The sequence below is a fragment of the Salmo salar genome, chromosome ssa03 (assembly GCF_905237065.1).
Source record: "Salmo salar chromosome ssa03, Ssal_v3.1, whole genome shotgun sequence".
Lineage (NCBI taxonomy): Eukaryota > Metazoa > Chordata > Actinopteri > Salmoniformes > Salmonidae > Salmo > Salmo salar.
Window position 1 is genome coordinate 35,499,790 of NC_059444.1, and position 26,258 is coordinate 35,526,047.

At 44.4% G+C, this 26,258-nt stretch overlaps 1 protein-coding gene across 1 annotated transcript in view; it reads right to left on the reverse strand.

Moving 5' to 3' along the window:
* Positions 1–1,521, reverse strand: part of c8b (complement component 8, beta polypeptide) — a 74,706-nt gene extending 73,185 nt beyond the window's left edge. Inside the window, exon 1 of the mRNA XM_014191741.2 lies at positions 1,231–1,521. The gene's annotated coding sequence lies outside the window, so the exon portion shown is untranslated. The remainder of the gene's footprint in view (positions 1–1,230) is intronic.
* Positions 1,522–26,258: the final 24,737 nt, after the last annotated feature.

Consider the following 26,258-nt stretch of genomic DNA (forward strand, 5'->3'; position numbering starts at 1 on the left):
GAAGGATGGGTGGGTGGGTTGGTTCGTTGTTCTTTTTTCCTCAAGAAAATGTCTGGTTGAGTCTGGTTCCACTCAATGTCTCCTCCATTGCATATAAATGGGATATTAATAAATATGAAATCATTAAAATGTCTGGTCAAAGGCATGAGGAAATTCAGGTTAATTATATTTGAACAGAATCTAAATAGAACATCTCGACTCCACACAGTATACACAGTACACACAGTACACACAGTAGCCTATACAACTCCACACAGTACACACAGTACACACAGTAGACTATACAACTTCACACAGCCCACCCCCACCCCCTCTCTAGGACAAGACATAAGCTGTGCTAGACCAGAAATTGAGGGGTGCGATTTGACACAGTGACGCAGTCGACACCCCCACGCGCACATCAAAGCCCCTCCAGCTCCAGCCACCAATATTCTTCACCCTAATGAACCATAAACCATTAACTTGAACCACATTTATATTCTCTGATTTCGACATGTCACATAGCCTACCGCCACTGAGCGCCTTGGTACCATCCACAAGTAGCCTACCGCACGCAGACTCCCAATTCAAGCTGATGCATTCAAAGACCGGTATGGGCTGGTGTGCATATTGTCCGAGACCCAAAGCTTGAACTGCAACAAGGGTAACGTATCTATCATTACGTTCAACACAAGCCTTCTGTCAAATGCCTTTTCATTTCGATTTTCTATACCCTATTCACATATCCAACGGGAAAACGTTCCCGGTGAGGCGTTTGGAGAGCTTGATGACCTGTCCATGACGGGGGCTTTTAATTCCGACAGGGGACCTTGGACGGGGCTGGTGTGTGTGGTCCCCCTGAAACTGAAGCCTACCCTTAAAATAACCCTCGGTCATACTGCAACATACTATGAGTCAGACAACTTTTAAACGAAATATGATGATAGACTAATTAGGAAATGTGTCTGTGCGCAATTTTAGTCCTGCCAACTGGCACCAGTTTAGAGAGAATCTAGGCCTATGCTACAGTAATAAAACATTCGATTCCACAAAAAACATTACGATAAAGCTTCATCTCTGAAATTGAATTAGGCTGTCATTCGATTACCAAAATAGGCAGTTCTACAAACCACAATGATAAATCAAGGATAAAAAAAACGTGTTGGCGAGCTTTTTTGCATCAAATAACATATCCCTTACTTGATTGTAAAATACAATTCAAAACATCTTCACTACAGATCTGACACTTACCCTTTCATATGTCGGCTATTCTGGAATGCCAAATTCAACCGTTTTAATCCAAATCAGGTTCCCGTTCATTTTCGCGCTCTGTTTTACCTTCTAAGAAAAGAAATCCACTCGTTAATTCCATTTGCCAGCCACGCACTGTTAACAAATCACATTGGGTCACCTCTCAATTTTCGACAATGTTACAATTTCGGCGCTTCATGGACCATATCTTCTTTTCTTCTTTTTTTTTTTTACTGCCGTTGAAGTTGCCTAGTTACCCCTGTTTCTCATTCAAGGTGGCTCAAACGCTGTGTATAGCAGCCAATCATATAGAAGCAGCTCCGGATTAACTATTTCTTGGCTACACTATTCTGGTTTCAAGAGAAAATGAGGGGAGTGGGCGCGGAAAGTGGGCCCCCGTGACAGAAAAAAATGTAAATGCAAAGAGAATAATGTAGAAAGGGGGATCCGTTAGAGTCGAATGTGTGGAGTGGAGGGGGGAGGGGGAGGGGAGGGGAAGAGGATTAAATATTTCACAAAAATAAAAAAGGGGAGGTGGCAGAGGGAAACCAGTTGCCCATGGACTTCAACTTCTCACAAGAGAGGGACCTAGCAGGCAGATCAGCTAGAACATCTGAAGTAAAAGATTCCAGCCTGATATTATTATGTAGACTGCAGCCAGCCAGGGCAGATACATTTCTCACCTTACCTTCTAAATACGAGGAGGAGGTAAATGCTCTTATGCTCTTTTGAGAGTCAAAGATCTGGCTCATATCTGGAAATCCCAAAGACCAATCCATTTGCGCAATTGATCAGAATCTTTAACCAGACATCCATGAAGACCACCCCCCTCCTCAATCACTCCTCCTGCCCTATCGAGTCTCCTCATCATAGGCCATGTTGATTTCAATTTCTCCCTTCAGTGGTGGGGTGAAAGGTGTAGGGTAGCCAGTCGGCTTCAATCACTGTTACACGGCACGTGGGGCCACAATGACCTCCCACCTCTACTGCCTGTTGGTGTGTGGAGTGGGGGGTAGGGGGATCAGAGGAAAGGATGCGTCCAGGTCAAGACAGGTTAAGCCCCACACACACACACTTATACAGGTCAACACATACACACACATACACTTATACACACATACACACCGTACTCCCTCATCACTGACTTGAGTTGGCAAGCCCCAAAGGGGAACAGGTCAGCTGCATTATAGATGAGCAGTTGAGGATCAAAATCAAATAACATTTTATTGGTCACATACACGTTTTTAGCAGATGTTCATGCGGGTGTAGCGCAATGCTTGTGCTCCTAGCTCCAACAGTGCAGTAGTATCTAACAATTCACAACAATATACCCAAATCTAAAAGTAAAATAATGGAATTAAGAAATATATAATATTAGGACGAGCAATGTCGGAGTGGCATTGACTAAATAAAATACAGTATATACTGTCCATATGAGATGAGTAAAGCAGTATGACTATTGTTCCATTATTAAAGTGGCCAGTGATTCCATGTCTATGTATATAGGGCAGCAGCCTCTAAGGTGCAGGGATAAGTAACCGTGGGGTAGCCGGCTAGTGATGGCTATTTAATAGTCTGATGTCCTTGAGATAGAAACTGCTTTTCAGTCCCTCGGTCCCAGCTTTGATGCACCTGAACTGACCTCGCCTTCTGGGTGATAGTGGGGTGAACAGGCCGTGGCTCGGGTGGTTGATGTCCTTGATGATCTTTTTGGTCTTCCTGTGACATCCCGGTGCTGTAGGTGTCCTGGAGGGCAGGCAGTGTACCCCCGGTGATGCGTTGGGAAGACCGCACCACCCTCTGGAGAGCACTGTGGTTGCAGGCGGTGCAGTTGCAGTACCAGGCGGTGATACAGCCCAACAGGATGTTCTCAAATGTGCATCTGTAAAAGTTTGTGAGGGTCTTAGGGGCCAAGCCAAATGTCTTCAGCCTCCTTCAGCCTCATCACCAGACTGTTTGTGTCGGTGGACCATTTCAAACTGTCAGTGATGTGTACGCCGAGGAACTTGAAGCTTTCCACCTTCTCCACTGCAGTACCGTCGATGTGGATAGGGGGGTGCTCCATCTGCTGTTTTCTGAAGTCTACGATCAGCTCCTTTTGTTTTGTTGACGTTGAGGGAGAGGTTATTTTCCTGGCACCACTCCGCCTGGGCCCTCACATCCTCCCTATAGAATGACTTGTCATTGTTGGTAATCAGGCCTACTACTGTTGTGTTGTCTACAAACTTAATGATTGAGTTGGAGGTGTGCATGGCCATGCAGTCATGGGTGAACAGGGAGTACAGGAGGGGCCTGAGCACGCACCCTTGTGGGGCCCCTGTATTGAGGATCAGCAAAGTTGAGGTGTTGTTTCCTACCTTCACCACCTGGGGGCAGCCCGTCAGGAAGTCCAGGACCCAGTTGCACAGGGCGGGGTTCAGACCCAGGGCCCCAAGCTTAATAATGAGCTTGGAGGCTATTATGGTGTTGAGAACTATAGTCAATGAACAGCATTCTTAAATAGGTATTCCTCTTGTCAAGATGGGATAGGGCAGTGTGCAATGCAATGGCAATTGTGTTGTCTATGGATCTATTGGGGTGGTAAGCAAATAGAAGTGGGTCTTGGGTGTCAGGTAAGGTATAGGGGATAAGATTCTTAACTAGCCTCTCAAAGCACTTCATGATGACAAAAGTGAGAGCTATGGGGCGATAGCTCTCATTTAGTTCAGTTACCTTTGCTTTCTTTGGTACAGGAACAATGGTGGACATCTTGAAGCAAGTGGGGACAGTAGACTGGGATAGGGAGAGATTGAATATGTCCGTAAACACACCATCCAGCTGGTCTGCGCATGCTCTGAGGACGCGGCTAGGAATGCCGTCTGGGCCGGCAGCCTTGCAAAGGTTACCACTCCACAGAGAACGAGAGCCCACAGTTCTTGGGAGTGGGCTGCGTCAGTGGCACTGTGTTACCCTCAATGCGGGCGAAGTAGGTGTTTAGCTTGTCTGGAAGCAAGACGTCGGTAGCTGCGACGTGGCTGGTTTTCCCTTTGTAGTCCGTGATTGTCTGTAGCCCCTGCCACATACGTCTCGTGTCTGAGCCGTTGAATTGCGACTCCTCTTTGTCTCTGTACTGACGTTTTGCCTTACGAAGGGAATAACTACACTGTTTGTATTCTAACATATTCACAGTCACCTTGCCATGGTTAAATAAGGTGGTTCGTGCTTTCAGTTTTGCACGAATGCGGCCATCTATTCACGGTTTCAGGTTCGGGTAGGTTTTAATAGACACAGTGGGAACAACATCCCCTATACACTTCCTTATAAACTCAGTCACCGTGTCTGTGTATACGTCAATGTCATTCTCAGAGGTTACCTGGAACATATCCCAGTCCGCGTGATAGGAAGGGAGAAGCAAAATGGAATCGTGATCTGAATTGCCGAAGGGAGGGCGGGGGAGGGCCTTGTATGCATTTCGAAAGGGGGAGTAGCAGTAATCGAGTGTTTTACCAGAGCGAGTACAACAGTCAATGTGGTCATAGAACTTCGGTAGCCTTTTTCTCAAATTTGCTTTGTTAAAATCCCCAGCTACAATAGATGCGGACTCAGAATATGTGGTTTCCAATTTGCACAAAGTCCAGTGTAATTCAGTGTAATTCCTTCAGGGCTGTCGTGGTATCGGCTTGAGGGGGAATATACACGCCTGAGGAGAACCGAGGAGAATTCTCTTGCGAGGTAATACAGTCTGCATTTGATTGTGAGGTATTCTAGGTCGGGTGAACAAAAGCACTTTAGTTTCTGTATGTTATCACAATCACACCATGATAGTTATCATGAAACATATACCACCGCCCTTCTTCTTCCCGGAGAGTTCTTTATTCCTGTCTGCGCGATGTACTGAGAACCCAGCTGACTGTATGAACGGGGACAGATTATCCCGAGAGAGCCATGATTCTGTGAAACAGAGTATGTTATAGTCCATGATGTCTCTCTGGAAGGAGATCCTCACCTTGAGCTTGTCTACTTTATTGTCCAGAGACTGAACATTAGCGAGTAAAATACTTGGAATCGGTGGATGGTGTATACGCCTCCTGAGTCGGACTAGAAGTCCACTCCGAATACCTCGTCTTGGAGCAGCATCTGGAATAAGTTCAATTGCCCTGGGGGGTATGAACAAATGATCCAATTTGGGAAAGTTGTATTCCTGGTTGTAATGCTGGTGAGTTACCGCCACTCTGATTTCCAAAAGTTCTTTCCAGCTGTATGTAATAACACAAAAAACATTCTAGGCTAATAATGTAAGAAATAATACACAAAAAAATGAAATCCTACAAAGTTGCTTAGGAGCTAGAAGCAGAGCTGCCATGTCTGTCGGCACCATCTTGCCATCTCTGTGCGTGTCCGTGTGTGTCAGGGGCGTAGGCACAGATGGTTCTGGGTGACCCACTGGGGAGCCAGGCCCACCCAATCAGATAATGTTCTTTACTTGTCAGTGATCCAAAACAGGCTATTTTTTGTCTTTTTACCTAGAAATGCAAACACCATTAGATATAATTCATAGCAAGCAGTGCACTGGGTTCGTCAGATTTGATTAAATATAACAGAAGAGATGAACTGGAATGACATTCAGTCTCACGGGATGGGTTGCCAGAAAGAACTAACTGAAAGCCACACCGCCATTAAGCCACAAATATGACTGCATTGAGGTATATGTGTGACTGTGCTTCTATGGCTAATGTACATTCACCATGCCACTGCCCACTTCTTTTGTTCATTTAGCCAACAAGACAGCTCATAATCCAGTGCCTTCATCACCGTCAACACACATATATTTTAGCTTTAATTATCTTAAAAAATGCAACATTGTCCTCTCAGCCCAATGGCAAAATGTGTACAGTTATTGCCGGAAGTTAGCTGCTGTGTGTGTGTGTGTGTGTGTGTGTGTGTGTGTGTGTGTGTGTGTGTGTGTGTGTGTGTGTGTGTGTGTGTGTGTGTGTGTGTGTGTGTGTGTGTGTGTGTGTGTGTGTGCAATATTAATTAGATATCAATGTCTAATCTATGTCTAAATTACATTAATTTAAACCATCAGCAGAATCGATTTTGTAAGAGGGAAAAGTTTTCAATTGGTCTTCACGCCTTTGTGTATACAATGCCTTCGGAAAGTATTCAGACCACTTGACTTTATTCTAAAATGGATTTCAAAAAAATCCTCAGCAATCTACACACAATACCCCATAATGACAAAGCAAAAACAGGTTTTTAGAGATTTTTGCAAATGTATAACAAATCAATTATTACCTTATTTACATAGGGCGGCGCACAATTGACCCAGCATCGTCCGGGTTTGGCCGGGATAGGCCGCAATTGTAAATAAGAATTTGTTCTTAACTGACTTGCCTAGTTAAATAAAGGTCAAATAAAAAACATTTTTAAAACATACAGTATTCAGAGTCTTCGCTTTGAGACTCGAAATTCAGCTCAGGTGCATCCTGCATCAATTGATCATCCTTAAGATGTTTCTACAACTTGATTGGAGTCCACCTGTGGTAAATTCAATTGATTGGACATGATTTGAAAAGGCACACAACTGTCTATATAAGGTCCAACAGTTGACAATGCATGTCAGAGCAAAAACCAAGCCATGTTCGAAGGAAGGAAATGTCCATAGAGCTCCGAGACAGGATTGTGTCGAGGCACAGATCTGGGGAAGGGTACCAAAAAATGTCTGCAGTATTGAAGATCTCCAAGAACACAGTGGCCTCCATCATTCTTAAATGGAAGAAGTTTGGAACCACCAAGACTCATCCTAGGGCTGGCCGCCCGGCCAAACTGAGCAATCGTGGGAGAAGGACCTCGGTCAGGGAGATGACCGTGAACCCGTTGGTCACTCTGACAGAGCTCCAGAGTTCCTCTGTGGAGATAGGAGAACCTTCCAGAAGGACAACCATCTCTACAGCACTTCACAAATCAGACCTTTATAGTAGGGTGACCAGACGGAAGCCACTCCTCAATAAAAGGGACAATAGCCCGCTTGGAGTTTGCCAAAAGGCACCTAAAGACTCTCAGACCAGAAACAAGATTCTCTGGTCTGATGAAACCAAAAGCAAAGTAAAGAGAGATCCTTGATGAAACCTGCTCCAGAGTGCTCAGGACCTTAGACTGGGGTGAAGGTTCACCTTCCAACAGGACAACGATCCTAAGCAAACATCCAAGACAATGCAGGGGTGGCTTTGGCACAAGTCTCTGAATGTCCTTGAGTGGCCCAGCCAGAGCCCGGACTTGAACCCGATCGAACATCTCTGGAGAGACCTGAAAATGGCTGTGCAGCGACACTCTCCATCTAACCTGACAGAGCTTGAGAGGATCTGCAGAGAAGAATGGGAGAAACTCAGCGAAGTAGAGGTGTGCCAAGCTTGTAGTGTCATACCCAAGAAGACTCGAGGTTGTAATTGCTGCCAAAGGTGCTTCAACAAAGTACTGAGTAAAGGTTCTAAATACTTTTCATTTTTTTATTTTTAATACATTTTTAATAAAATGTAATGATCTGTTTTTTCTTTGTTGTTATGGGGTATTGTGTGTAGATAGATGTTCATCCATGTTTCTCAAATTTCAAAGTGGTTCCAAACGTTAAGTTTAGGGTTAACTCCAAATTTGTAAGGTTAGGCATTCATTTGGAACGCTTAACGTAAGGGTTAAGGTTTGGGATAGGCTTAAAACAAAAATATAAATGACTTTACATTGCTGGATTTGAACGTTGCTTACAAAAATCAGAGGCAGACGCTTATGCCCGTCCGCCATCCCCGTCCACAACGCCCCAAGTTTCCCGTTTCCACTTCATCTCCCGACGTCCTTCGACATGGATGGACGTCGAATACTGGCTTGTATCACAGTTGACCTGCCTGATATGTCTCTCACTCGTAACACACACACACACATATATTGATTGGCATGTCGCTCTTTGCTTGCCCACACAGTAATCCCAGGGCTTTTCACAGATGGACTCTGTCTTTCCCTTTTTGTCTGGTGTTGCCAGCAGCAATCTCCATGTTTCATACACACATGCACGTTGTTTATCAAGAGCTAAACATACACACACACACACACACACACACAAACCCCCTCTTGCGCACACCACTTTGTTTATCATTCAGAACCCGCTGTGTGGCTTCCTAATCCCCTCTAACCCCTTCTCCCACCTCCCTCTCTCTTCCTTCTCTCCCCACATTCTCCCCGCTCTCTCCTCCCTCTCTCCCCCCTCTGTCCTCCCTCTCTCCTCCCTCTCTCCCCCTCTCCTCCCTCTCTCTTCCCTCTCTCTTCCCTCTCTCCTCCCTCTCTCCTCCCTTCGCCAGTAAACTCCAGCATCGCCCATCCTACTGTATGTCCCTGAGATACTACTGTTCCATTCTGCCATTAACAACAAAACAGGTCAGTGTCATCACTGGGATCAGGCAGCTGGGTCCTGTGAGGCAACAACTAATCCTTAGTGTCCAACACACAGACAAAGGAACCACCACCTGGTAAATCAAATGTTTAGAGAGGCGGAAGGCCACATAATTTACACGTGGCCCACATTGTTATCGTTCCACCCTAACATGTTCACGCTATCCCATCCATGTAGGCTATGTCTACCTTCACAGGGTACTGAGTTATGTTTGTTCTCAGTAATGGGTCGTGCCTGTGCCTTTATTATGAGCGAAACGTTTAGAGGATAAATGAAGGAGTTTCTTTCTTCTAATCTTGTTCCCACATCTGCACATCCATCGGCTTTGATTTCAATGTCGATGGGACTCCATTGATAGTGGGGGGAATCACCCTGGAGAGACGAGGCAGAGCAATGAGATAGCAATACCCCACAGATTAGATGGAGATGTGAACAAAGAAAGAGATAGAGGCCGAGAGAGTCATCATCTAGCTGCTGTTGTTAATCTCCATACAATCCAAGATTAGCGAGAACCCAAATCCCCGTCATCACCCTCATACTACTGCTTGTGGCCATATTCTCAGGAAAGAGATCGCTAATCAATGGCCACAGGCAGTAGTATGACGGTGATGACCGGGATTTGGGTTATCGCTTATCTTGGACTGTATGGAGATTAAGAACAGGCAGCTAGACGATGACTCTCTCTCTCTCTCTCTCTTTGTCTTTGTTCACGTCTCCGTCTGATCTGTGGGGTATCGCTACCTCATTCGCTCTGCCTCATTCTGTTGCAAAGCCCCATAGGAAACCCCATAGGGGATGAGATCAATAAATATTTCCTGGTGACACAATCACATGGTTAGCAGCGTCTTTGGGAACATTACACAAGACGTGCTCCGACGCGTATAGAAATGTTATTAGACATGAATATACGTTGCTGATATGCTCTTATGATCTCTCACACAAATTTGAAAGACGCTCTGTTTTTTTTCACAGCGTCCTTCTGTGGGGCAGAGGACGCTAGGGCCTCATCATTGTTCGATGATTCCAATGTGCTCATGACACCCAGACAGTCCAAGTGACTGACGGAGGGTCGTCTCTCTTAGAGGGGTCTCTGTGGATCAGGAGATGAGGGGGTGTTTTTAAAGTTGTATGTTCTACACATTGAACTCTATGATAATGGACTAGATTAATCAAGTCAAAAAGAGAATTTCATTGTAACCACTAGTTGTTGAGGGAGAATCGTGAGCATCATTAGCATTCAGATTAGCTTCGATGAGGAAGCTGACGTTGATAAATGACTTATGACCTTTGACCCTTTGGCTCTCAGTGCCAAAGTTGCTCCCACACTGCCTGCCTAACCCTCACTCCCATCCATTCACATTTAGAAGTTAGCATGACTGGCTAATACATAATGAAAACTCCCACAGGCATCGCTTAACTAAGACTTGAGGCTATATTGAGGAGAAGACCACACACTGAGCTACCAGTGAGTGTAACATGGTCTTTCAGGTTACAGAGAGTGAGGTTATATAGAGTGAAGTACAGGGGTCATGCCAGCCTCGCCCACTTAGCAACTCACATAGAACACATAGAGATTAACTGGCTACCATGGCAACATGCTGCCCCTCATTAATGCTCAATTTGTCAAAGAGGCATTTTATTTTAGTAGGTGTAGTGGGTGTTTGAAACCTCTGGCACACACACATAAACACAGTTGCACAAACACACGCAATTTGGACAAACACACACTTTTACATACACATATGCATGCATACACATGCAATCACACACACACACACACACACACACACACACACACACACACACACACACACACACACACACACACACACACACACACACACACACACACACACACACACACACACGCGCGCACACGCACACGCACACGCACACGCACACACACAGAGCCTCTCTCTCCCCAAAGAGAGCATCTTTGTTATGTAGGACACTTCTGTCAGAAAGGTCACTATGGGATTTAGTATGCAGATAAAAGTTTAAAGGTGTCATACCAACTTTGTAACCAATCAGAGAAAGTAACAGTGAAAAATGTATGCATGTGATGCGGCAGGCAGAGAGACAGTTGACGATGACAAGTCAAGGACAAACATCACTTAATTACTAATTTGGGAAGTGATTAATTTGAAATTCAAGTCATTTAATTAAAATATGCAAATTGACAGCCATCATTATAACCATAGAATAAACTTGCCAGGGGAAAGAAGCATAACTTCTGTTGGGAGTTCACTCACAATACACACATTAAACATTATAATGGCCCCATAGGGGTGATTGGGACAAGTTCGGCCAAAACATGCACACTCTCGCCTTCAATTTTCTATTGAATAGAATTGATTTAGAGAACACACTGAGGCCAAGCAATGAAGATTCAAGCTGGCTCTTTTAAAGAAGTGGAAGAGTTGAAAGCCATTACAGACATAATTGGATTTCATTTCAACCATGTGAAGCAAAAATGCTTGTCACAACCTCAGAAAAGTGTTGTCAAAATGCAATCAGAGTGTTTTTCTGCACGATACACTGAGAGTACAAAACATTAGGAACATTAGCTCTTTCCATGACATAGACTGACCAGGTGAATCCAGGTGAAAGCTATGATCCTCTATATATGTCACTTGTTAAATCCACTTCAATCATTGTAGCTGAAGGAGAGGAGACAGGTTAAAGAATAATTATCAAGCCTTGAGACAACTAAGACATGGACTGTGTATGTGTGCCATTCACAGGGTGAATGGGCAAAACAAAATATTTTTGTGCCTTTGAATGGGGTACGGTAGTAGGTGCCAGGCGCACTGGTTTGTGTCAAGACCTGCAATGCTGGTGGGTTTTTCACGCTCAATAGTTTCCTGTGTGTATTGACGCAACTGTGTGAAGCCAGCATCCCTGTGGGCCAGCATCCCTGTGGAACGCTTTTTCGACACCTTGTGTCCACACCCAAGGAATTGAGGCTGTTCTGAGGGTGCAGGGGGGGGGTTGCAACTCAATATCAGGAAGGTGTTCTTAATGTTTTGTACCCTCAGTGTATCGCCCTTCTCTCTCTTTCTCTCTCTCCCCTTCACTCCCTCCCTTTCTCAATTTCTCTCTCTCTCAATCCATCTCTATTTCTTTCTGTCTCTCTCTCTTTCTATTTCTCTCTCTCACTCCCTCCCTCTATACCTGGAATTTATTTTCTCTCCATTCCTCATCGGTCATAAAAAAGGGGGAACAACACAGCTTTAATATTGCAAATAGGTTGTGGCTTCTGTCAATGTAATTGTCTGCATCATTTCCAATCCCGCATATATTTTTGGGGTAAATATATATATACAGTACCAGTCAAAATTTGGACACACCCACTCATTCAAGGGTTTCTCTTTATTTTTACTATTTTCTACATTGTAACACATATGGAATCATGTAGTAACCAAAAAAGTGTTAAACAAATCAAAATATATTTTATATTTTACATTCTTCAAAGTAGCCACCCTTTGCCTTGATGACAAATGTGCACAATCTTTGCATTCTCTCAAACAGCTTCATGAGGTAGTTACCTGAAATGCATTTCAATTAACAGGTGTGCCTTGTTAAAAGTTAATTTGTGGAATTTCTTTCCTTCTTAATGTGTTTGAGCCAATCAGTTGTGTTGTAACAAGGTATACATAAGATAGCCCTATTTGGTAAAAGACCAAGTCCATATTATGGCAAGAACAGCTCAAATAAGCAAAGAGAAAAGACAGTCCATCATTACTTTAAGACATGAAGGTCAGTCAATCTGGAAAATTTCAAGAACTTTGAAAGTTTCTTCAAATGCAGTCGCAAAAACCATCAAACACTATGATGAAACTGCCTCTCATGAGGACCGCCACAGGAAAGGAAGACCCAAAGTTACCTCTGCTGCAGAAGATAAGTTAATTACAGTTAACTGCACCTCAGATTGCAGCCCAAATAAATGCTTCACAGAGTCAAGTAACAGACACATCTCAAAATCAACTGTTCAAAGCATACTGCGTGAATGAGGCCTTCATGGTCGAATTGCTGCAAAGAAACCACTACTAAAGGACACCAATAATAAGAAGACTTGCTTAGGCCAAGAAACAGAAGCAATGGACATGAGTCCTTTGGTCTGATGAGGAAAAATGAGAGATTTTTGGTTTCAACCGCGTGTCTTTGTGAGATGCAGAGTAGGTGAACGGATGATCTACGCATGTGTGGTTCCCACCATGAAGAGAGCGAGAGTTGCACCCCTTCTGAAAAAACCTACACTTGATCCCTCCGATGTCAACAACTACAGACCAGTATCCCTTCTTTCTTTTCTCTCCAAAACTCTTGAACGTGCCGTCCTTGGCCAGCTCTCTTGCTATCTCTCTCAGAATGACCTTCTTGATCCAAATCAGTCAGGTTTCAAGACTGGTCATTCAACTGAGACTGCTCTTCTCTGTGTCACGGAGGCTCTCCGCACTGCTAAAGCTAACTCTCTCTCCTCTGCTCTCATCCTTCTAGACCTATCTGCTGCCTTTGATACTGTTAACCACCAGATCCTCCTCTCCACCCTCTCCGAGTTGGGCATCTCCGGCGTGGCCCACGCTTGGATTGCGTCCTACCTGACAGGTCGCTCCTACCAGGTGGCGTGGCGAGAATCTGTCTCCGCACCACGTGCTCTCACCACTGGTGTCCCCCAGGGCTCTGTTCTAGGCCCTCTCCTATTCTCGCTATACACCAAGTCACTTGGCTCTGTCATATCCTCACATGGTCTCTCCTATCATTGCTATGCAGACGACACACAATTCATCTTCTCCTTTCCCCCTTCTGATAACCAGGTGGCGAATCGCATCTCTGCATATCTGGCAGACATATCAGTGTGGATGACGGATCACCACCTCAAGCTGAACCTCGGCAAGACGGAGCTGCTTTTCCTCCCGGGGAAGGACTGCCCGTTCCATGATCTCGCCATCACGGTTGACAACTCCATTGTGTCCTCCTCCCAGAGTGCTAAGAACCTTGGCGTGATCCTGGACAACACTCTGTCGTTCTCCACTAACATCAAGGCGGTGACCCGATCCTGTAGGTTCATGCTCTACAACATTCGCAGAGTACGACCCTGCCTCACACAGGAAGCGGCGCAGGTCCAAATCCAGGCACTTGTCATCTCCCGTCTGGATTACTGCAACTCGCTGTTGGCTGGGCTCCCTGCCTGTGCCATTAAACCCCTACAACTCATCCAGAACACCTGTTAATAGAAGGATTACTTTATCCTATCCTAGGTATTCCTTAAAGAGGTGGGGTTTCTCCGGAAGGTGGTGATTGACTCCGCTGTCCTGGCGTCGTGAGGGAGCTTGTTCCACCATTGGGGTGTCAGAGCAGCGAACAGTTTTGACTGGACTGAGCGGGAACTGTGCTTCCTCAGAGGTAGGGGGGCCAGCAGGCCAGAGGTGGATGAACGCAGTGCCCTTGTTTGGGTGTAGGGCCTGATCAGAGCCTGAAGGTATGGAGGTGCCGTTCCCTTCACAGCTCCGTAGGCAATCACCATGGTCTTGTAGCGGATGCGAGCTTCAACTGGAAGCCAGTGGAGAGAGCGGAGGAGCGGGGTGACGTGAGAGAACTTGGGAGGGTTGAACACCAGACGGGCTGCGGCGTTCTGGATGAGTTGTAGGGGTTTAATGGCACAGGCAGGGAGCCCAGCCAACAGCGAGTTGCAGTAATCCAGACGGGAGATGACAAGTGCCTGGATTAGGACCTGCGCCGCTTCCTGTGTGAGGCAGGGTCGTACTCTGCGAATGTTGTAGAGCATGAACCTACAGGATCGGGTCACCGCCTTGATGTTAGTGGAGAACGACAGGGTGTTGTCCAGGATCACGCCAATACAATTTCTGAGTGCATGATATTCAGTTTCACTGGAATATAGTACGTTCTATGGATGGTCTTAAACTGCAGTCATTTATGTCTGAGATTATATGAACCTGACTGGGCATGTTAACATATCTGTATCCATTCATCATCATCAATAGCGTCTCGCAGGTCTTCCTCACATTTTTGTTTGACATGTTTTGTGTCATCGGGAAAAGCCTCTATCAACCCTTGATACGGTTTGGAAATCAACTTTGGAGGTTTGTCAGACTGCCTTAAAATAGCGTCTGGCTTGTCCAGTGTTTGCTGGACAGGGAGAATAAAGTGTTGTATCTGGAAAAATTCACTTCACCTCTGTCACAGATGGGTCTTCCCAGACCCTGCTGAAACCCCTGTCACCATCTGATCCTCCTAAAATGAGGCATGACAAAGAATTACCTTGGTGTACATTTATACATGATATCATCCAAGAATAGAATCAATGGTTCAATAATCAAAATGACCATTATTCCCAGATCCCAGACTGTAGCTTTAAGCTTAAGCTGGTGTCCTGTAGCTTTAAACCTAAGCTGGTGTCCTGTAGCTACTGCAAGTCTACCCATCAACTCAAGATGGAACTTTGTATCATTCACTGATATGGTTAATAAACTGCAAAATTCACCTGAGCTCCGTAGACTGGTCTTCCCTGGCTGTCTGACCCTGCTGGGACACCTGTCACTATCTGATCCTGCTAAAACATGATGAGCATAGTGTTGTGTACTGACTGCCCTAGAGGGCTGCATTCCCACGGGAAGCCTGCAGGCGGGAGTTGGCAGTCAGACAGACGACTTTGGAATGAAAATATTTTTGTTGTCCCACAGATTATTTTGAAATGGTCCTCTTTCTGCTATGTATGTTTGTATTAAAAAGGAAAAGGCGAGCGTTGTGCCCTTTCATTTTCAATAAGTATGGATTACCTATTGTATTAAAAGCACATATTTTTCCAATTATTCACAGACTCAGAATTCGCTGCTTCAACTTCAGTAGACTACCTCTCCTAGTTGGGCGTGAGAGTTCAAGTGCGCCTAGTATCTGTGGTCTCATTGAAATAGAGTATGCTGCCTACATGGGCGGAGAATCACGTGGCAGTTAACCTGAATATGACTAGACTGTAGTTTACTACAGTGTCTGTAAATAAATATTGATCATGAAAAAAAGTGGAGGGCGCTCAACCAACGTGAGTCGAAGTGCAATAATTTTTTTAATCATCATTAAAAAGGAAAAGGTGAGCGTTGAGCCTTTTCATTTTCAAGAAGTACGGTATACCCATTTATTTGTCTCAGCCTGCAAATCGTCCTCCTAAAAGGTAGGCTATATACTATAGGACTATACAAAATGTTGCAAGTGTCGCTGTCATCATTCTTGCTGCTTCCAGTTCAGTAGCCATACCTGTGAGATCAGGTGCACATGTGTTCTCAATTAAATACAGTAGACTATAGCCTATGTATACATGGGCAGAGAAGCACAGGGGCAGTTATTTTTCCAAGGAAATGTACTTCCTAAATAGGTCTATGATTAAGCTATAGTTTACTGCATTGCCAAGAAATAGGCCTGAATATTTGTAGTAGAGTTAAAATGGTTATTCCAGCAAACTTCAAATTATTAGAATAGTACACAACACAGAACAGAACAATCAGGTTGAGGGTCAATGGCCAAAGCCCGCGAACAGGAATATTCCAAGTTCAGACAGAAGGGGGGAGTCAGATCGCTATGATCGCCAGGAACTTTACTTTTGGTTTCTAATTTTAATTGTTGCGCTACTGGTGATGCCTGTTGATGTTAGGTAGGCAGCTACAGTAGCTGAATGATGTTAATATCTTCAGGTTTTGTTTCATTAAATTTATTTTATTTTATCTGGGTGCTTACGTCACCTACTAACACCCTGGTACTACCCATAGCTCCCGCTCTCCTCAGTCTGAGAAAACACTGAGAGAGAAAGGTACGGGTTGCAGATTACTCCTTTGTAGAAGTCCGTAACGTGAAATAAATAAAACGTCCCAAGGTTAATGCTGTAGATATTGTTATAAGGGGATGTGAGACTATCGAAACACGTAACTTTCAGAGTTTTATTGTTGTTATTAATATAGTTACAGAGTGCTAAAAGTGTTGCTAGCTAGCATGCCTTTCTTTCTGTGATGCAGACGGCTAGCTGAGCTGCCAGCTAGTGATGGTGTTGCATTATGGGGGATGTAGTTTTGCCCTCTAAGGCGATTTTACGTTGTAACTTGTTTGTGTTGCAGTGGTTTTGTACATGAGTTGTTGTATTTTGCTACTATCAACACTGAAAGCACCTAGCAATGTATTGGGGATGTGAGACAGGATATGTGTTTTACCTTTCTTCATGCTCCTGTGTAGAACAACTTGTCAGGTGGTGCATTGGAGACTGATGTGTTCCTGTCCTGTCTTTTCACAATACTATTAGAGGTATGGTTCTATTGTCTAAGAATTAAGATTATACATTCTTTGTATTAAGGACTGGTTATTATTTTATACTATACATTATGGCTTTATGTATGAGTGTGATTGTGAGAGTCTGAGAAAACACTGAGAGAGAAAGAACAACTTGTCAGGTGGTGCATTGGAGACTGATGTGTTCCTGTCCTGTCTTTTCACAATACTATTGCAGATCAACATAAAAGCCTAAAAGACAGCCGTGGTGTCGCTCTTCATTTCTTGGTTCTCATGTGGTACATAAGAAACCCGCTACATATTGATCACCCATATTTCTGCATCTGAAAATCTCCCCACTCCTAAAAGGTAGGCTATAAAATAGCTCAAGAGAAAGTGCAAGTCTCTCCAACTCTGCTCTCTTCAAACTACATCTAGCATATTGGCTGATATAGCCCAGTAATACAACGTAAGGGCCAAGTGAGAATCTCTGATAATTTAACCTATTTCTTAAATAATTTTTGCGCATTTGATATTGCCTATAGGGCACAAAATAGTTTCAGTGTTTCATTTAGGTCTAGTTTGATTGAGGCAAAAATAATTGCTAATGTAACCCAACCTTTGGCCAGCTCTCTCTCGCTTGCCAAATTAATTTACTTATGAAACGGGACAAAACAAAGGCTACAAACATTTCCATACAAACAACTGCAGTTAGATAGTAATAACAGACACTTTATATTGCTGTCTGACAGATAACTAGAGGCTAGACCTGACCTGGCTATTGTAGCCACTCATTCATTCACCTCAGTCGAGAAGGGATGAAACACCCTAACTAACGTTGCATGTCAGTTACAATACTAGCTCAGCACCGCGAATAAACAGTCTTTTTAAAAAAAAAGTTAAACAGCAGTTACCTTGCCAGCTACATCAGTCAACTAAAGAGTAGCCAGTTTCTGTTTTGCTTCCTTTTACAACTCGGTGAAGAGAGCGACACGTACACACTGACTGGACTATGCTCAACTGTCCTGTGCTGGTCCAGGCAGCCTCCCAGAAGCTTTGCCTTCACACAGCCTGTCAGCCCGCTCTGTGGTGTCTGCCCGGCCCTAAATCCAGTCGGGTAAACACTCCAAACTGCTTACCCGACTACTCGTAAAACTGGCGGGGGAGAAAAATTCAACTTCATGTCCCCACCGTCCCCAGTGAAAGTTGCGTCCCTGAATCTGTAGCTATTTTGGCTGGCCAGCACAAATGAAACTGGCCTGATTTCTATTACAGCATATTGGATGACTGTCATTCATATTCCATTCACCCAGCTCAATGTAACATAGGTTTAGGCTACTACATGACACTCAAATTTTCCCTAAAGTTTACAATGTAGGTGTAAACAGACAGTGACATTTAGGGTGTAATCACTAGTCCAACAGTTGCAAACGAGAGTTTGTATTGGACAAATTCGGGTATCTTTATTCCCGTTTTGTTCCGTTTTTTTCCATTTAAGAACGTTTTTAAACTGAATCGGCAGAATGAACACACCCCTGATCACAAGCAAATGTTACAGCCTTATTCTAAAATGGATTAAATTGTTTTTTCCCCTCATTAATCTACACACAATACCCCACAATGTCAAAGCAAAAACAGGTTTTTAGATTTTTTTACGAATTTAAAAAGAAACAACGGAAATATCACAATTACGTAAGTATTCAGAGCCTTTACTCTGTACTTTTTGAAGCACCTTTGGGTATGATTCTACAAGCTTGGCACACCTGTATTTGTGAAGTTTCTCCCATTCATCTCTGCAGATCCTCTCAAGCTCTGTCAGGTTGGATGGGGAAAGTCGCTGCACAGCTATTTTCAGGTCTCTTCAGAGATGTTAAATCAGATTAATGTCCAGGCTCTGGCTGGGCCACTCAAGGATATTCAGAGACTTGTCCCGAAGCCACTCCTACATTGTCTTGGCTGTGTGCTTAGGGTCATTGTCCTGTTGGAAGGTGAACCTTCACCCCAGTCTGAGGTCCTGAGCGCTCTGGAGTAGGTTTTCATCAAGGATCTCTCTGTACTTCGCTCCCTTCATCTTTCCCTTAATCCTGACTAGTCTTCCAGTCCCTGCCACTGAAAAACATCCCCACAGCATGATGCTGCCACCACCATGTTTCACCGTAGGGATAGTGCCAGGTTTCCTCGAGATGTGATGTCTGGCATTCAGGCCAAGGAGTTCGATCTTGGTTTCATCAGACCAGATAATCTTGTTTCTCATGGTCTGAGAGTCCTTTAGGTGCCTTTCGGCAAACTCCAAGCGGGCTGTCATGTGCCTTTATGAGGAGTGGCTTCCATCTGGCCACTGTACCATAAAGGCCTGATTGGTGGAGTGCTGCAGAGATGGTTGTCCTTCTGGAAGGTTCTCCCATCTCCACAGAGGAACTCTGGAGTTCTGTCAGAGTGACCAACGGGTTCTTGGTCACCTCCCTGACCAAGGCCCTTCTCCCCGATTGCTCAGTTTGGTCAGGAAGAGTCTTGGTGGCTCCAAATTTCTTTCATTTAAGAATGATGGAGGCCACTGTGTCTCGGAGCTCTACAGACAATTCTTTCTACCTCATGGCTTGGTTTTTTCTCTGACATGCAGTCAACTGTTGGACCTTATATAGACAGTTGTGTGCCTTTTCAAATCATGTCCAATCGATTGAATTTACCACAGGTGGGCTCCAATCAAGTTGTAGAACCATCTCAAGGATGATCAATTGATGCAGGATGCACCTAAGCTGAATTTCGAGTCTCAAAGTGAAGAGTCTGAATACTGTATGTTTTAAAAATGTTTTTTTATTTGACCTTTATTTAACTAGGCAAGTCAGTTAAGAACAAATTCTTATTTACAATTGCGGCCTACCCCGGCCAAACCCGGACGACGCTGGGTCAATTGTGCGCCGCCCTAGGTAATCATTTATTTGTTATACGTTTGCAAATTTCGAGTCTCATAGCAAAGGGTCTGAATACTTATGTAAATAAATAATTTCAGCTTTTATTTTCAATATAATTGCACAAAAAAAAACTATCCGCTTTGTAATTATGGGGTATTGTGTGCAGAGTGATGATGATTTAAAAATGTTTTCATCCATTTTAGAATAAGGCTGTAACGTAACAAAATGTGGAAAAAGGGAAGGGTGTGAATACTTTCCAAATGCACTGTACAAACAGCATGATCACTTTGCTCATTGTATAATTTTTTCTCACATCTACACGCTCTCCTCCTTTCACCTTTTCCCTTCGCTTGTGAACTTCAGTGCACAACCCATCAGCTCTCTGTGACTAGGCGACAACACCTTTCCAAGCCAAACATTCATATCATAACCGCTAGGCATGGACGGGATACCATATATACTGTATACTGGGGTATTTGGAAAAAGCCGCAGAATGGTTTTTTAATACCATCGATACCGTTGAAACAATTTTGTTGATGTTTTTAAATGCATTTTTATATTTTTTGCTACTTTTTAAGTAAATACATGTAATGAACTTGTGCAATATGTTAGGACATAAAGAACATTCCTTTCTTCACTTCAACTGTCACATTATGAAGCTTATGGTAGTCCCCAGTCACGTGTCACGTGGTGTTTGTTTACAAGCACACAACAACGATAGATCGGAGCCTTGTGAGTCACTCACTGTTGTGCAGCATGCGCCAGGTGAAAAAATTACAGTATGGAAATCACAACTAAATGTTTGCCAACTAGATATCTTATAACTAAACTCAGCAAAAAAAGAAACATCCCTTTTTCAGGACACCCCTCTTAGGACACTAAAGAGAACTTTCTACTGACTCTGAAAAACACCAAAAGAAAGACGCCCAGGGTCCCTGCTCATCTGCATGAACGTGCCTTAGGCATCCTTTAAGGAGGCATGAGGACTGCAGATGTGGCCAGGGCAATAAACTGCAATGTCCATACTGTGAGACGCCTAAGACAGTGCTACAGGGAGACAAGACGGAAAGCTGATCGTCCTCGCAGTGGCAGACCATGTGTAACAACACCTGCACAGGATCAGTACATACGAACATCACACCTGCGGGACAGGTACAGGATGGCAACAACAACTGCCCGAGTTACACCAGGAACGCACAATCCCTCCATCAGTGCCCAGACTGTCCGAAATAGGCTGAGAGAGGCTGGACTGAGGGCGTGTAGGCCTGTTTTAAGGCAAGTCCTCATGAGACATCACCGGCAACTATGTCGCCTATGGGCACAAACCCACCATCGCTGGACCAGACAGGACTGGCAAAAAGTGCTCTGCACTGACACGTTGCGGTTTTGTCTCACCAGGGGTGATGGTCGGATTAGTGTTTATCGTTGAAGGAATGAGCGTTAAACTGAGGCCTGTACTCTGGAGCGGGATCGATTTGGAGGTGGAGGGTCTGTCATGGTCTGGGGCGGTGTGTTAAAGCATCATCAGACTGAGCTTGTTGTCATTGCAGGCAATCTCAACGCTGTGCGTTACAGGGAAGACATCCTCCTCCCTCATGTGGTACCGTTCCTGCAGGCTCATCATGACATGACCATCCAGCATGACAATGCCACCAGCCATACTGCTCGTTCTGTGCTTGATTTCCTGCAAGACAGGAATGTCAGTGTTCTGCCATGGCCAGCGAAGAGCCCAGATCTCAATCCCATTGAGCACGTCTGGGACCTGTTGGACCTGAGGGTGAGGGCTGGGCCCATTCCCCCCAGAAATGTTCGGGAACTTGCAGGTGCCTTGGTGGAAGAGTGGGGTAACATCCCACAGCAAGAACTGGCAAATCTGGTGCAGTCTATGAGGAGGAGATGCACTGCAATACTTAATGCAGTGGGTGGCCACACCAGATACTGACTGTTACCTTTGATTTTGCCCTCCCCCCTACAACTCATCCAGAACGCCGCAGCCCGTCTGGTGTTCAACCTTCCCAAGTTCTCTCACGTCACCCCGCTCCTCCGCTCTCTCCACTGGCTTCCAGTCGAAGCTCGCATCCGCTACAAGACCATGGTGCTTGCCTACGGAGCTGTGAGGGGAACGGCACCTCCGTACCTTCAGGCTCTGATCAGGCCCTACACCCAAACAATGGCACTGCGTTCATCCACCTCTGGCCTGCTCGCCTCCCTACCTCTGAGGAAGCATAGTTCCCGCTCAGCCCAGTCAAAACTGTTCGCTGCTCTGGCACCCCAATGGTGGAACAAGCTCCCTCACGACGCCAGGACAGCGGAGTCAATCACCACCTTCCGGAGACACCTGAAACCCCACCTCTTTAAGGAATACCTAGGATAGGATAAAGTAATCCTTCTAACCCCCCCTTAAAAGATTTAGGTGCACTATTGTAAAGTGGTTGTTCCACTGGATATTATAAGGTGAATGCACCAATTTGTAAGTCGCTCTGGATAAGAGCGTCTGCTAAATGACTTAAATGTAAATGTGTAAATGTTCAGGGACATATTATTCCATTTCTGTTACAAGTCTGTGGAACTTGTTCAGTTTATGTCTCAGTTGTTGAATCTTGCTATGTTCATACAAATATTTCCACATGTTAAGTTTGCTGAAAGTAAATGCAGCTGACAGTGAGAGGACGTTTCTTTTCTTCCTGAGTTTATTAAGTTAACTGTCCAAAATGTGTTAAATGCTCTGTGGTGGTGAATTTGGTTTGCTAATTTAGTAGCTAGTTAGATATCTAACTAAGTGGTTAGCTTCTTCCAAAACCAAGCATTCGCTTGGTAACAGCATAAAATACCCTCCTGGATTGTGCAGCAAGCTGTTGGTAGCATTTTTGAGTTACTTGTATACTTGTGTAGTTTAGGTCAGAAACTGTACAAAATGTTCACAATGCGCTCGTTAGCGTTTAGTTAGAATTCTTTATGGGATTTTACATTTACTTGTTAGCATTGCTAACCCCTCGAATTACAGAGTATCAGTGGGGTTTGTAAACAGCACCCCTTGTGTTCAGTGCCGGTATTACCAAATATCTTGTTATGGCACAAGGTCGGTATGACAATCTAGATACCGCCCAAACCTAATAACCGCTAGTCTCTACACACAGCCTTCATCGTTGTCACCATATTAGCTAACGTCATAGTCAGCATAGCTAATGGAACTAAAGCGTTTGTAAACCCGCTACAATCATGCGGTGCAGTGTACAGTCAGCAACACAGAAGGTTGGTGGCACCTTAATTGGGGAGGTTGGGCTCATAGGCTGGAATGGAGTAAATAGAATGGTATTGAACTCATTAAAAACATGGTTTCCATGTGTTTGATACCATTCCGTTTACTCCATTCCAGCCATTATTATGAGCTGTCCTCCACTCATAGCCATAGCCAGCTAGCTAACTTAGCATTCCTCTGTTTGAGCCGGGTGTTTGAGTAGGCTAAACTAGCTAGCTGCCTTTGCTAGCTAAGTAAGTGAAAGTGAAAAAAAATAGAAGGAAATATTTAGAATTCTCTCTCACTTCACCTTCATTTTTGAAGAAACTGTCAACTACTCACCATATTTTATGCACTGCAGTGCTAGCTAGCTGTAGCTTATGCTTTCAGTACTAGATACATTCTCTGATCCTAAGATTGGGTGGACAACATGTCAGTTCATGCTGCAAGAGCTCTGATAGGTTGGAGGACATTGTCCGGAAGTTGTCATAATTACTGTGTAAGTCTATGGAAGGGGGTGAGAACCATGAGCCTCCTAGGTTTTGTATTGCAGTCAACGTACCCAGAGGAGGACAGAAGCTAGCTGTCCTCCCTCTACACCATGGTGCTACCCTACAGAGTGCTGTTGAGGCTAGTGTAGACCATTGCAAAACAGTGTGTTTTACTCAGTTATTTGGTGACGTGATTATATTTAGTATCGTTTTATCTAAAAAGGATCACTTTTTTAATGTTTCATTATTTCATTTTTTCTGGAGTTCACTGAGGAGGATTGTTCCTCCCCTTCCTCCTCTGAGGAGCATCCACTGGTGTGCATGCATGCATGCGTGTGTGTGTATGCACGGATGTGTACCACATATAGCACAAAAATAAATTGCATATTTCCCAAGAGACACTCACACCACACTGAAAGAGAAGCCCTCCTTAACAAGCCTCAAAGTGGCAGGTGAAGGGAGAGAGGCTTGCTGGTCTGTGTGACAGTTCTGAGAATGAGGCTGCAGAAAGCGACAAATGGCAGATAGGCGAACCCAAGAGAAAGAAACATACCATCTTCTATGCCTCAATGCCCCTTGCTCTGGGAAATCAGCCTGCCATATTATTGTCATGTCTGTCAGCGTTCGAAACTAAATGGAGGTCATCTTTGAAGAGTGTGTCAGGATTGAGCCGGGTTTATAGGAATGGTTAAAATACTGAAAGAGGAACGAGGGTATTGCAGCTTCCACACACTTGGTCCTCTGTCATGGGGATACAGCTACTTGCAAGGTTTGCCTGACAGACTGACAGACTGACTGACACGCAAACATGCACATGTTCGCATGATCACACACACATGCAGACAGATGGACTAAGCTGTTGTGGACCTCGGTCGATGTCTCACTGACACATATAAACACTCCCACACACACACACACACACACACACACACACACACACACACACACACACACACACACACACACACACACACACACACACACACACACACACACACACACACAGCTATCCTGACATATGGACCCTCATTGGTCTTCACTTTCCATCTTCTCCCTCCTACATTGCATTGTCTAGAGAAGGAGTCTGCAAGTAAGCATTTTGTTGGATGGTGCATACCATGTGTATCTCGTACAGGTACAACTAATACAACTTGAAACTTCATGATAATACTGCCAGTCTATTGTTTTTGGGGGAGTTCTTTTCCAATAGAGTAGAGGCTTACAATACAGATAAACGCTAATGAAGCTTTTCTGACCTTGTATTTTTGAGGCACTGACCCAGTTTTAGTTTGTTCTACAGGGGGCATTACTGCATTACATCTATTTCAAAAACCACTCCAAAGTCTAATTCATGAACAATGAAACTAGGCAGTAAATATTGCAATATATTTTTCCACCCAATGCAAACTGAATGAGGGTAGCACTGAGAGCTGCTTTGATGATGGATAGCGGAGTTTCATTTGTGCTGGCCAGACCAAAGTAGCTACAGATTTATGACCGATGACGAATGGAGAGAATAGGAATTGCAGGTAGGAGGGAGGGAGAGAGGGAAGGGGATAGAGAGAAAGAGAGAGAGAGGAGAGTGATATGTTGTATGAGAGGGAGCACATGAGAGAGAGAAAATAAATAGAGAGGGAGCAAGAGAGAGAGAGCACATGAGAGAGATAGAGAAGGAGTGCAAGGAAGCAAGAGAGAAAGCACGACAGAGAGACTTCCATTCTATTTGAGTATTCCGTTCAAATACTCCATTCCCATGTTGTGGCGGTATAAGGACTGTCACAATCATCAACAAGAGAAAAATGATCCGGTTGTATAGTGATGTAGAAGAAGAACTCAAATGTCACTTGGTAATGGCAGCCTGTTATGTTACTTTTCCACAGTCAGGAGCCTCCTTAAGGCCTAGACATCCTCAGGGTGGAGTGTCATAAAAAATAACGCAGTAAAAAGAAGTGTGTAGAAATGCAGCATGAAAAATGGCCCCCATCTGCTGTGACTCAGCCCCAGAGTCCTAGGTAGCCTACAGAGGAATACATTCACCCTCTCTCTCTCTCTTTCACTCGCTTTCTCTCGTTCTCTCGCTGGCTTGCTGTCTCTCTCTCGCTCTCTCCCTCTCTCTCTGTCCATGTCTCTCAAAGACACAGACGGACACATGCCGGTTCGCGAAAACACACACACTGACACACGCACGTATACACACAAGCAAGGTATAAATACATTAATCAAGTCCACGTGCATACAGGTTTTCTCTCATTATGCGCAAAAATAGACATGTAAATGCAGGCACACTTCCTGAAACAATTGCCCTCTCACTTGCCTTTGTCAAATCAACCAGTACATTCCAGCTCTCCCCCTCTTGTTGACTAATCTGTTCATTCTATAGAGTCTCGGGATGAGGGAGACAATGAAGCCGATTGGCCTGAACTGTCAAATCCTCTGCTGGAGGATAGTAACATTACCTATTGTCATGGAGTGTAAATAGGGATATGTAAACATGGGCTACATGCTACTGTACAGATACCGTATGTGAGGGCGTCCGGCGATGTGAGGTGCATCCCATTTGCATAGAACCACAAAGAAAGTGTGTATTGTCTGCGCACATGGATGCACACACTCACTTACTGTACGTATGCGTACTTACTGTGTAGATATAGTAATGTGAGGCTGGCATTCATAATATAGGCCTATAGAGAAATTACATTCAC